Below are 13,672 nucleotides of genomic sequence, written 5' to 3' on the forward strand. Positions count from 1 at the left end.
TAATTTGCCGACGTTTCGAATTTCTATACAGAAAAACTTCATCAGGGCATGATATGGAAAGGACACAAGTGAATATATATAGAGTAAGAAAAAAGGAAAAATATGAAAAAATCATCATGGCGTCAACTCTAATCTAAAAGGATGATGATAAGATAATATGTATAAATAAACAAACTAGCGCAAGTTCAAACAAAAAGGGGACTATTTAAACAATGATTTATATACAGGCGGGAAAAGTGTGGTTTCTTTGTCATTCATCGAATTCTTCTCTTTATTTATGTGATAAGATTCGAGAAATAGTCTTCTCCTGTATTGAGTTTCTTTTCTTGTATTCTGCTGTTTTCCCAGTCGGTGCTATGGTTATTAGAAAGGGCGTGTTTCGAAAGGGCCGACTTGTCAATTTTCTTTTGTTTAATATCTCGTAGATGTACCTTGCTGCGAGTTTCCAGGCTTCTTTTGGTTTCTCCAATGTAGACTGAGGAACAATCGCTGCATGGGATTGCATATACAACTCCGTTTTTTTGTTTAGGGCATGGGCGGTCTTTGACGTTGGAGAGCAATTGGCCGATAGTGTTTTGGGGTTTAAAACTTACTCTGATTTTAACGTCTTCCAAAATTCTTCGAATTTTTTCACTTAGTCCTTGGACATACGGAATGATGGTAGATGAGATTGGTTTGGGTTTATCAGGCAGTTTTTGGAGATTTACATGATTTCTGAACATTTTCGTTGGATATCCATTTTGTCGTCTTCTTAATAAAAATTATTTCTTGTTTCTGCTTTGTTTCATCCGATATAAGGGTTTTGGCACGATTCATAAGACTACTAACCACTGAACGTTTATGGTTAAGGGGGTGGCTGGAGTTAAAATTAAGATAGCGATTAGTATGGGTCTTTTTCCTAAATATATCAGTCGTCAATTATCCATTTCCTTCTCTCTGTATCTGGACATCTAAGAAGGCTATTGTCCCATTGACTTCTTTTTCTATGGTAAATTTTATGCTTGGTTCGATCATGTTGATGTGGTCGTGGAACGCGTCACAAAATTCCTCTTTGATTATGTTGAACGTATCATCAACATATCTTTCCCAGATTCTTGGGCCATTCGGAAAAGACGTTAAGGCTCTTTCTTCCACACCTTCCATGACCATATTGGCAACAACGAACGAAACAGGAGAACCCATGGCTGTACCGAAAATTTGTTTATAGTGCTCCCCTCTAAAGCTCAGATTGGCCGCACTTAAGCAAATAGTTAAGGCTTCGCAAATTTGGTCAATTGATAGTTTCGTCCTATCTTTCATGTTATTATCATCTTCTAGTCGTTTCCGAGTTACTTTTAGCGCTACATCGGATTTTCTGTATAGAAATTCGAAACGTCGGCAAATTACATCGTTTTGCTAACACCGGTTGTGCTTCATTTATTATCAACATGACCTAACCCAAGTTAAGGCACGATGCGCGCCTCCAGGGCGGCGGGCGAGAGAGTGCTGCGTTGCCGACATCGTCGTCGAGAGCGACCGAGCCGAAAAATGTTATAATCTAAGCTAAGCCGAGGCCGCATGGGCAAGGCAACTAACCTAACGTAAGACCCTATGGGCTAAAGCTAACGATCAACTTGAGTGAGCCAAAAATGTAACCTAAACTAACCTAAGCCGAGACCGCATGGGCAAGCATACTAACCTAACCCTAGATAAGGCCCGCAGGGGCAAATGCTAGAGCTAACGAACAACTTGAATGAGCCGATGGCGGCGGACGGGGCATTCTACGCACTAGGTGCGTTCCTCGGCGGCGGTCGAGAGAGTGCTGCGTCGCCGACATCGGCGTCCAGAGCGGCAGAGCCGTTAACAATACAAACGCGATGCTAATAAGCAAGCCGTTGTCTCGACTAATGTGTGGAAGGCGCTCGATCGAGCGTCTGGCTTGAACGCTTGCCGGCCTAGCAGAACGGTTGCATTGTTATGCCCGGGATTTAGACAGAGCTACAGGCGGACGGCAGAGCTCTTGTTCGTGCAAAACGCAATGAAGCGAGCTCGGAAGAGGGCGAGCGAAGACGAAAGGCAGAGCGCCTCGCCTGGCATTGCCTGGCGAAAACGTGGACGTCGCGGCGACTGTCGAAGCCGAGTACGGCCACAGGCGATTGCCTCGGCCGCAAACAAATGCGACGAGCACGCGCCGGGCGGCATCGCAAGGGCCGAGCGCAGCTATCGCAGCTATCTGGTTGATCCTGCCAGTAGTGATATTCTTGTCTCAAAGATTAAGTCATGCAGGTGCAAGTATGAGTTCTCGTAAAGCAAAACTGTGAATGACTCATTAAATCAGCCTTGGTTTATTTGATCTAGTAAGCGAAGTGGATAACTGTGATAATTCTAGAGCTAATACGTGCATTAAGCTCCGACCTCGGGAGGCGCGCTTTTATCAGATCAAAACCGACCGGGTTTGTCCTGTGACGTTTGATGACTCTAGATAACCTCGCGGATCGTACGGTCTCTGCACCGTCGACGTATCATTTCAGTGTTTGTCTTATCAACTGTCGAAAGTACGCTACGTGCCTACTTTTGTGATAGCGGGTAACGGGGAATCAGGGTTCGATTCCAGAGAGGGAGCCTGACAAACGGCTACCACATTCAAGGAAGGCAGCAGTCGCGCCAATTACCCATTACCGACACGGGGAGGTAGTAAGGAAAAATAACAATACAGAATTCTAACGAGGCCCTGTAATTGGAATGAATACATCCTAAAACTCTTAACGAGTATCCACTGGAGGGCAAGTATGGTGTCAGCAGCCGCGGTAATTCCAGCTCCAACAGTGTATGCTAAAGTTGTTGCGGTTTAAAAGCGCGTAGTTGGATTTTGGGCGAGTGCCGCCTGTCGGTCGCAAGGCGTGTGACTGGTTGCGTACCCCTCACCTTCGGTTCTCTGTCGATGCTCTTGACTGAGTGTCGGCGATGGCCGATAAGTTTACTTTCAAAAAATTTTAGTGTTCAAAGCAGGCTGTTCGCTTGCATAGTGTTGCATGGACTAATGGAATAGGACCTCGGTTCTATTTTTTTGGTTTTAGGAGCACGAGGTAATGATTGAAAGGTCCAGACGGGGGCGTTCGTACACTGCCGTTAGATGTGAAATTATTGAATCAGGCGGAAGACGAACTACTGCGAAAGCATTCGCCAAGAATGTTTTTTTTTCATAAAGAGCGAAAGTCAGAGGTTCGAAGACGATCAGATACCGTTCTGGTTGTGATTATAAACAATGCCAGCTAGCGATCGAGAGGCGTTAACATAACGACATTTCCGGCAGTTTCCGGAAAACCAATGTCTTTGGATTCCGGGAGAAGTATGGTTGCAAAGCTGAAACCTAAAGGAATTGACGGAAGGGCAACACCAGGAGTGGAGCCTGCGGCTTTAATTTGACTCAACACGGGAAAACTCACCCGACCCGGACATAACTAGGATTGACAGATAGAAAGCTTTTTTTGATTCCGTTGGTGGTGGTGCATGGCCGCTCTTAGTTGGTGGAGCGATTTGTCTGGTTAATTCCGATAACGAACCAGACACTGGCATGCTAAATAGTTACGCGACCTTCTCGGTCGGCGTCTAACTTCTTAGAGGGACTAGTGGCGTTTAGCCACACGAGATTGAGCAATAACAGGTTTGTGATGACCTTAGATGTCCGGGGACGCACGTGCGCTACACTAAGACATCGATGTGGGTAAGCCCACTGACCTAACCCGAGGTAAGGTCCGCAGGGGCGATAGCTAGAGCTAACGAACAACTTGAAGGAGCCGATGGCGGCGGACGGGGCATTCCATGCACGAGGCGTGCCTCCTCGGCGGCGGGCGAGAGAGTGCTGCGTCGCCGGCATCGGCATCCAGAGCGACCGAGCCGGAACCAGTACAAACGCGATGCTAATAAGCGAGTCGTTGTCTTGACTAATGAGTAGAAGGCTCTCGATCGAGCGTCTGGCTGGAGCGCTTGTCGTCATAGCAGAACGGTCGCATTGTTATTCCCAGGTTTTAGTCAAAGCTGCAGGCGGACAGCAGAGCTCTTGTTTGTGCGAAAATTAATGGGGCGAGCCCGGGAGAGGGCGAGCGAAGACAAAACGCTGAGCGCCCCGCCTGGCGAAGACGTGGACGTCGCGGCGACTGTCGAAGTCGAGTACGGACGCAGGCGATTGCCTCTGCCGCAAACAAATGCGACGAGAACGCGCCGGGCGGCTCCGCAAGGGCCGAGCGCAGCTGTCGCAACTATCTGGTTGATCCTGCCAATAGCAATATTCTTGTCTCAAAGATTAAGTCATGCAGGTGCAAGTACGAGTTCTCGTAAAGCGAAACTGTAAATGACTCATTAAATCAGCCTTTTTTTTTTATCTCGTAAGCGAAGTGGATAACTGTGATATTTCTAGAGCTAATACGTGCATTGAGCGCCGACTTCGGGAGGCGAGCTTTTATAAGATCAAAACCGAACGGGTTTGTACTGTGACGGGGAGGTAGTAACAAAAAATAACAATACAGAATTCTAACGAGGCCCTGTGATCGGTTGCGTTCCCCGAACCTTCGGTTTTCCGTCGGTGCTCTTGACTGAGTGTCGAAGGTGGCCGATAAGTTTACTTTGAAAAAATTAGAGTGTCCAAAACAGGCTGTTCGCCTGCATAGTGTTGCATAGATTAATGGAATAGGACCTCGGTTCTATTCTGTTGGTTTTCGGAGCAAGAGGTAATGATTAAGAGGGACAGACGGGGGCGTCCGTACTCTGCCGTTAGATGTGAAATTCTTGAATCGGGCGGAAGACGAACTACTGCGAAAGCATTCGCCAAGAATGTTTTTTTTTTCATCAAGAGCGAAAGTCAGAGGTTCGAAGACGATCAGCTACCGTTCTAGTTGTGACTATAAACAATGCCACCTAGTGAGCGGGAGGCGTTACCATGACGACCATTCCGGCAGCTTCCGGAAAACCAAAGACTTTGGATTCCGGGGGAAGTATGGTTGCAAAGCTGAAACCTAAAGGAATTGACGGAAGGGCACCACCAGGAGTGGAGCCTGCGTCTTAATTCGACTCAACACGGGGAAACTCACCCGGCCCGGACACAGGTAGGATTGACAGATTGAGATCTTTTTTTGATTCTGTGGGTGGTGGTGCATGGCCTTTCCTAGTTGGTGGAGCGATTTGTCTGGTTAATTCCGGTAACGAACCAGACACTGGCATGTTAAATAGTTACACGACCTTCTCGATCGGCGTCTAACTTCTTAGAGGGACTAGTGGCGTTTAGCCACACGAGATTAAGCAATACCAGGTTTGTGATGCCCTTGAATGTCCGAGCCGCACGTGCGCTACACTGAGTAAAGCAGCGAGTGTCTAACCTAGGCCGAAAGATCGGGGTAACCCGTTGAACCTCATTCGTGATTGGGATAGGGACTTGCAGTTGTTTCCCTTGAGCAAGGAATTCCCGTTAGGCGCATGTCATCAATTTGCGTTGATTTCGTCCCTGCCCTTTGTACACACCGCTCGTCGCTACAACCTATTGAATGGTACGATACTTTCAGATTTGTTGACGTAGTCGTAATCTAACGTGGCAGACTGTTGAGCTGAACGTTCCAGCAGCTCCTTTTAGGTGGCTCAGTGAAATTTGACAGTATCGGAAAGTTGATTTTAGACATTGAAGTTGCAGTTTTGATAGAAGTTGTGCAGTGAATAAAAGACTGATTGAAAAATGGTATAAGATAGTAATCCCAACAAAAGATAATTCAATTTAGCAGTATAATAATATAATGATAATAGTATGGATGGTAGCAGGCAATAGTACTTCAGGTCTAACTAAGAATGACACCAGCATCTGCAAACGTAATTAAACAGTGAATAATCGTCGAAAGTTACGGAACAGAGCCATCAAAATCGGTCATCGGTCTTCCGCTCATTCGAACCCTCAACGTAATATTGTATATAATAAAACCAACATTCTGAAACTTGCTGATATTTATAAATTGAAGGTTCGTGAGCTTACAATACAAGATCATCATGCACGCCACTCTTTTTACTTATCTCAATTGTCACATTTCAAAACGCAAAATTGATTTAGATTGGTTGGTTTCGCGCCGACTGCTGACATGTGGTTGGCCGTCACTCATCCGCGACGAAGCCCACGTGTCATTTTGCAATACGACAAGGTACAAACTAACCTAACCTAAGGCTCGTATGGGCTAAAGCTAACGAATAACTTGAGTGAGCCAAAAAAAGTTAGTATACAAATTAACCTAACCTAAGCCGAGGCCGCATGGGCAAGGCAACTGACCTAACCCAAATAGTGCATGATTGCCACCAGGTAAACTCATGTTGATAATAAATGAAGCACAACCGGTGTTAGCAAAACGATGTAATTTGCCGACGTTTCGAATTTCTATACAGAAAAACTTCATCAGGGCATGATATGGAAAGGGCACAAGTGGATATATATAGAGCAAGAAAAAAGGAAAAATAGGAAAAAATTATCATGGCGTCAACTCTAATCTAAAAGGATGATGATAAGATAATATGTATAAATAAACAAACTAGCGCAAGTTCAAACAAAAAGGGGACTATTTAAACAATGATTTATACACAGGCGGGAAAAGTGTGAATTCTTTGTCATTCATCGAATTCTTCTCTTTATTTATATGATAAGATTCGAGAAATAGTCTTCTCTTGTATTGAGTTTCTTTTTCTAGTATTCTGCTGTTTTCCCAGTCGATGCTATGGTTATTAGAAAGGGCGTGTTTCGAAAGGGCCGACTTGTCAATTTTCTTTTGTTTAATATCTCGTAGATGTGCCTTGCTGCGAATTTCCAGGCTTCCTTTGGTTTCTCCAATGTAGACTGAAGAACAATCGCTGCATGGGGTTGCATATACAACTCCGTTTTTTTGTATAGGGCATGGGCGGTCTTTGACGTTGGAGAGCAATTGGCTGATAGTGTTTTGGGATTTAAAACTTACTATGATTTTAACGTCTTCCAAAAATTTTCGAATTTTTTCACTTAGTCCTTGGACATACGGAATGGTGGTAGATGAGATTGGTTTGGGTTTATCAGGCAGTTTTTGAAGATTTACATGATTTCTGAACATTTTCGTTGGATATCCATTTTGTCGTAAAGTCTTCTTAATAAAATTTATTTCTTGTTTCTGCTTTGTTTCATCCGATATAAGGGTTTTGGCACGATTCATAAGACTACTAAACACTGAACGTTTATGGTTAAGGGGGTGACTGGAGTTAAAATTAAGATAGCGATTTGTATGGGTCTTTTTCCTAAATATATCAGTCGTCAATTATCCATTTCCTTCTCTCTGTATCTGGACATCTAAGAAGGCTATTGTCCCCTTGACTTCTTTTTCTATGGTAAATTTTATGCTTGGTTCGATCGTGTTGATGTGGTCGTGGAACGCGTCACAAAATTCCTCTTTGATTATGTTGAACGTATCATCAACATACCTTTCCCAGATTCTTGGGCCATTCGGAAAAGTCGTTAAGGCTCTTTCTTCCACATCTTCCATGACCATATTGGCAACAACGACCGAAACAGGAGAACCCATGGCTGTACCAAAAATTTGTTTATAGTGCTCCCCTCTAAAGCTCAGATTGGCCGCACTTAAGCAAATATTTAAGGCTTCGCAAATTTGGTCAATTGATAGTTTCGTCCTATCTTTCAGGTTATTATCATCTTCTAGTCGTTTCCGAGTTACTTTTAGCGCCACATCAGATTTTCTGTATAGAAATTCAAAACGTCGGCAAATTACATCGTTTTGCTAACACCGGTTGTGCTTCATTTATTATCAACATGACCTAACCCAAGTTAAGGCCCGCAGAGGCGAAAGCTTGAGCTAACGAACAACATCAGTGAGCCGAGGGCTCCCAGCGGGGCATTCCACGAACGATGCGCGCCCTCAGGGCGACGGGCGAGAGAGTGCTGCGTCGCCGACATCGTCGTCGAGAGCGACCGAGCCGAAAAATGTTATAATCTAAGCTAAGCCGAGGCCGCATGGGCAAGGCAACTAACCTAACGTAAGACCCTATGGGCTAAGGCTAACGAACAACTTGAGTGAGCCAAAAATGTAACCTAAACTAACCTAAGCCGAGACCGCACGGGCAAGCATACTGACCTAACCCTAGGTAAGGCCCGCAGGGGCAAAAGCTAGAGCTAACGAACAACTTGAATGAGCCGATGGCGGCGGACAGGGCATTTTGCGCACGAGGCGCGTTCCTCGGCGGCGGGCGAGAGAGTGCTGCGTCGCCGGCATCGGCGTCCAGAGCGGCAGAGCCGTTAACAGTACAAACGCGATGCTAATAAGCGAGCCGTTGTCTCGACTAATGTGTGGAAGGCGCTCGATCGAGCGTCTGGCTTGAACGCTTGCCGGCCAAGCAGAACGGTCGCATTGTTATGCCCGGGTTTTGGACAGAGCTGCAGGCGGACGGCAGAGCTCTTGTTCGTGCCAAACTCAATGAAGCGAGCTCGGGAGAGGGCGAGCGAAGACGAAAGGCAGAGCCTCGCCTGGCATTGCCTGGCGAAAACGTGGACGTCGCGGCGACTGTCGAAGCCGAGTACGGCTGCAGGCGATTGCCTCGGCCACAAACAAATGCGACGAGCACGCGCCGGGCGGCATCGCAAGGGCCGAGCGCAGCTGTCGCAGATATCTGGTTGATCCTGCCAGTAGTGATATTCTTGTCTCAAAGATTAAGTCATGCACGTGCAAGTGCGAGTTCTCGTAAAGCGAAACTGTGAATGACTCATTAAATCAGCCTTGGTTTATTTGATCTCGTAAGCGAAGTGGATAACTGTGATAATTCTAGAGTTAATACGAGCATTAAGCTCCGACCTCGGGAGGCGCGCTTTTATCAGATCAAAATCGAACGGGTCTGTCCTGTGACGTTTGATGACTCTAGATAACCTCGCGGATCGTATGGTCTCTCCACCGTCGACGTATCATTTCAGTGTTTGTCAGTGTTTCTTAGAGGGACTAGTGGCGTTTAGCCACACGAGATTGAGCATCATCAGGTTTGTGATGCCCTTAGATGTCCGAGGCCGCACGCGCTCTACACTGAGTAAAGCAGCGAGTGTGAAAGATCCGGGTAACCTGTTGAACCTCATTCGTGATTGGGATAGGGACTTGCAATTGTTTCCCTTAAAATAGTAATTCCCAGTTAGCGCAAGTCATCAACTTGCTTTGATCACGTCCCTGCCTTTTGTACACACCGCTCGTCGCTACTATCGATTGAATGGTATGATACTTTCAAATTTGTTGACGTAATCTAACGTGGCAGACAGTTGAGCTGAATGTTCCAGCAGCTTATTTTAGTTGGCTCAGTGAGGTGTGACAGCACCGGAAAGCTGATTAAAGACGTCGTTGTTGAAGTTGCAGTTTTGATAGAAGTTGTGCAGTGAATAAATGACTGATTGAAAGATGGTATCAGATAGTTATTCCAACAAAAGATAATTTAATTTAGCAGCATAATATTATAATTATGATAGTATGGATGGTAGCAGGCAATAGTACTTTAGGTCTAACTAAGAATGACACCAGCATCTGCAAACGTAATAACACAGTGAATAATCGTCGAAATGTTACGGAACAGAGCCATTAAAATCCTTCATCGGTCTTCCGCTCATTTAACGCTCAACGTAATATTGTATATAATAAAACCAACATTCTAAAACTTGCAGACATTTATAAATTGAAGGTCGGTAAGCTTACAATACAAGATCAGCATTCACGCCACTCTTTTTACTTATCTCAATTGTCACAATTCAAAACGCAAAATTGATTTAGATATAAGTGTGTAAAATAATGAAACGATATACCAAGTGAGTTGAAAAGCATGTCTCACCAGCTATCCAAAGCAGAGGTAATAAATATCAGTGTAAAAATATATACAATACGATTTCGATTGAGGTTAGCAGGGGTCAATACCTCATGCACATTTTTTCTGGCAACTGTTTTCCGACTGCATTAAAGGAAAACATGTGATATAAAACTAAACGCTTTCTCTTGCCGCTTCTGTTTCAAATTTTGTCACATATGTGTCATATTACTCTTGGTGTTGTTTTGATTTAGTGACCGTATGGTCCATCCAACCTCCTATCATTTCCGTTGTCAGTCGATTATCCTTCTTTTACTTATTGAATTTTGTTATTTGTGTTTTTTGTTTGCTTTGTTGGCTATTTAGTGGTTGATGAATAATATATCCATCCATCCATCCATCCATCCAGAAAAGTGAAAGTTTATGCAATTTTAGATGAACAATCTGATACCACTTTCTTTTCGGATGATGTCAGACTAAGCTGGAAGATACAGTGGAAAAAGGATATGCTGAGAGATTGTCCGATGGTGATAATGGTAATCCAGGATATGTTTGATATATTCCACATCGTGTGTGTTTCATCCTTGTAAGCCAAACAAGATCAAAGTTGTATTCAACTGCAGTTGGCAGACATCGAATCAATGTTTTATCAAGTTCGAATTAACGAAGAAGACAGAGATTTTGTCAGATTTCTGTGGTGGGACAATGGTGATTGCACGAAACAACTTAGTTGTTAAATGTTGCGAGTTATGGTGTTTGGTTCTACGTCGAGTCCATCGTGCTGTAATTTTGTCCTCAAGAAAACTGCAGATGATTACGAAAAAAAATTTGGTAAAGATGCATATCAATTCCTGAGAAAAAATTCTTATGTTGATGACGGTTTAAAGTCAGTCCTAAAGGAGTTTCAACTTGACAAAATTTGTGTCTAATACCAATGAAGTTTTACAAACTGTTGATGATATTGATCGCTCGACAAATTTCAAGAATTTAGATCATGGGAGTATCCCAATACCAGTTGAAAAAGCACTGGAACGTGGAATTCTGTCAACCGCATGTTCAATCTACGATCCAATCGGATTTATTGCCCCTGTTGTTTTAGAAGGAAATCGCATTTTTCAGAAATTGTGTCGTGATAAGTACGAATGGAATGATTCCGTTTCAGATAGTTTGAGATCAATAAGGGAGCGATGGAGAAATGATCTTCATCGTCTTGCCAAATTAAAGATTCGACGATGTTTCAAGCCATGTAGTTTTGGTGGAATCAAGAAAACTGAATTACATCACTCTAGTGATGCCTAGACATGTGGATATGACCAAACAGAAAAATCAAATTCATTGTTCATTCGTGATAGGCAAGCTTAGATAGAGTAGCACCATTGAAACCTATCACGATACCTTGATTGAAGGCGACTGCGGCACTTGTATCTGTTCGGGTTGGAGTCATGTTGAGGCAGGAATCGCATTTTGTCAACATCAAGAAAACATATTGGACAGACAGTAAAGTTGTTCTTTGTTATGTTTCAAATGATTCTAGTCGATTTTACGTATATGTGGCAAACCGTGTTCAATAGATCTGTGATCATAGTGAGCTAAATCAATGGTTCTAAATCAAAGGGTTTGCACATTAATTCGAAGAGCTTGATGCTTCGGATTAAGATATTCGTAATTCTGTGACATTTTTGACCAAATAAAAGAGCAATCTTTTATACAAAGCTCAGACAGTTGCTTTCATTTTATGCTGATGGCTGAAATTTTTTTAAATTGTAAAAACAAGAATTTGACTTAATCTTTTGGTTCAATAACTGCACAAGAGATGGAAGATGCTAAGAAATTAATTTTAAAACTTATGCAATGTCAAGTGTATCTGGATGAAATCGAAATATGAACAAACCTGAGAAATTTGATACTGTAAAGAAATTGTCATCATTATTCAAGCTTGATCCATGTATAGGATCTGATGGATTGTTGAGAATTGGGGAAGACTGAAAGATTCAAGTTTGCCTGGAGAATTGAAGCATCCTGTTATATTGCCCAAGTCTCATCATATTACAACTCTGATAACCAAGCATTATCATGAACTCGTGAAACATCAAGGGCGTGGAATAACACTCAATGAAATTAGATCTGCTGGATTTTAGATAGTTTATGGTATTACTGCTAGATGAAGATTTATTTGCAGAAATGGACCAATCAGACAACTGAGATGTGACCGTGGAATAAATATGGTTGGAGCATCAAGGGAATTAATAGAGACAATGTATCATTCAAAAATTCAACAAGTTTTACTTGAAGAAAATTGTGATTATTACCAATTCAAATTCAACGTCAGCGCCGCAAGTTATCAGGGCGTTTGGAAACGTCAAATTCGTAGTATTAGAGCAGTTCTTTCATCTATCCTAGAAAAGAATGGAAGGCAACTAGATGAGGGATTCTCTGCGCACTCTGGTGGCAGAGGCTGAAGCAGATGTTGATGGACGTCCTCTAGTTGTGGATAATTTGTCATGTCCTGATTCACCACTGCCTCTGAAACCTGATCATTTGTTGACTGCGAAGACAAAGCTTGTATTACCACCACCAGGTGTATTTGGAAGGGAAGATTTGTACTCGCGCAAAAGATGGAGGAGAATACAGCATTTAGCCAATGAATTTTGAATTCGATTTTGTAAAGATTATTTACAATCACTCCAAGTTTGTCAAAAGTGGAACAAAGTTCAACGTGACCTCAAAATTGGTGTTGTTGTCATAGTCGTTGACGAAAATACACCAAGAAATCAGTAGAAGATGGCAAGAATTGTTGATGTCTATCTCGATGCAGATGGTCATGTCCAAAGAGTTTGAGTTCACATAAGAGATTTAAAACTCGATGAGAGAGGAAAGGGTAAAAAAGATGTTCTCTTTCTTGATCGTCCAATCCAGAAGTTGAATAGACATTGTGAAAATTGTAATTTTATTTGAGCCGTCATTTTATTTATTGCTCTTTATCGTCTCATTGTGGTGCTTTGTTTTATCGAGCAAGTTTATCGCGTGGTTACGCCATTTTCAGGATTTGGTTGAACAGGCTGACAGAATTTTGTGCTTCTCTGATTTGGTCTAATATATTCATCTTTTTCCATGCAGTTGAGATTGTTTAAATATTAAATTGAAGTATCTGCTTGTTTATAATATTATTAGCCGAGAGAATCGGTAAGTTATATTTTATGTAAGAGTATTTCTATATTTAGGAATTCATTGGCTGAATGTTTCTACTTGATTAATATATAAATTTCGTTGCAAATGCGTATTAGTATTTTAGAATAAGTGAACTCTGGACAAAGTATTGTCTGCTATTATTCATAAGTAACTCTGCCTTCTTTATCGTGTAATCAAGTACCGGTATTCTGTATCCTGGCAAACTGCCAAATGTCTCTAATATTTTTAGGTCATCACTATTGTGTTTCGGTTATAAGTGTAACTCTTGTTTTAATTGCAGCTTACACACATCATCAGTTCATTGAGACACTATATTGGAACGCTTCAAACCGGTAACAACAATTTCATTCTGTCATTTTAGAACACGATTTGGAAGTAACATCAAAACATTGTGTTGGACAGTTTCTTGGGGTATCCAGGTTTCAGTGAGTGCAGTAGTGCGTTAAACGACGGTTATACCCGGCGGAACATACGACTGCGAGTCTGCGACGAAAGAATCAAATAAGACTGTAAGACTCGTAGCATCGTGAATAGCGGCCGTAATAAAGAGAGTAACTGGAAGAAGGATGCATGGGAAAAGGTTGTTACCGACATTGAGAAAGGTTTTGAAAATGGCGAAGGTTACGAACTAAGCTATGTTAGGGATCAAATGAACAGCTATTATGCCGAA

General features: G+C 42.7%; 2 pseudogenes; both read left to right on the forward strand.

Moving 5' to 3' along the window:
- Positions 1-2,212: 2,212 nt before the first annotated feature.
- On the forward strand, positions 2,213-3,322 carry LOC144428868 (small subunit ribosomal RNA; annotated as a pseudogene).
- Positions 3,323-4,239: 917 nt separating this feature from the next.
- On the forward strand, positions 4,240-5,586 carry LOC144428867 (small subunit ribosomal RNA; annotated as a pseudogene).
- The last annotated feature ends 8,086 nt before the right edge of the window (positions 5,587-13,672 follow it).

Source organism: Styela clava, chromosome 10 (genome assembly GCF_964204865.1).
Source record: "Styela clava chromosome 10, kaStyClav1.hap1.2, whole genome shotgun sequence".
In the NCBI taxonomy this organism is placed as follows: Eukaryota; Metazoa; Chordata; class Ascidiacea; order Stolidobranchia; family Styelidae; genus Styela; species Styela clava.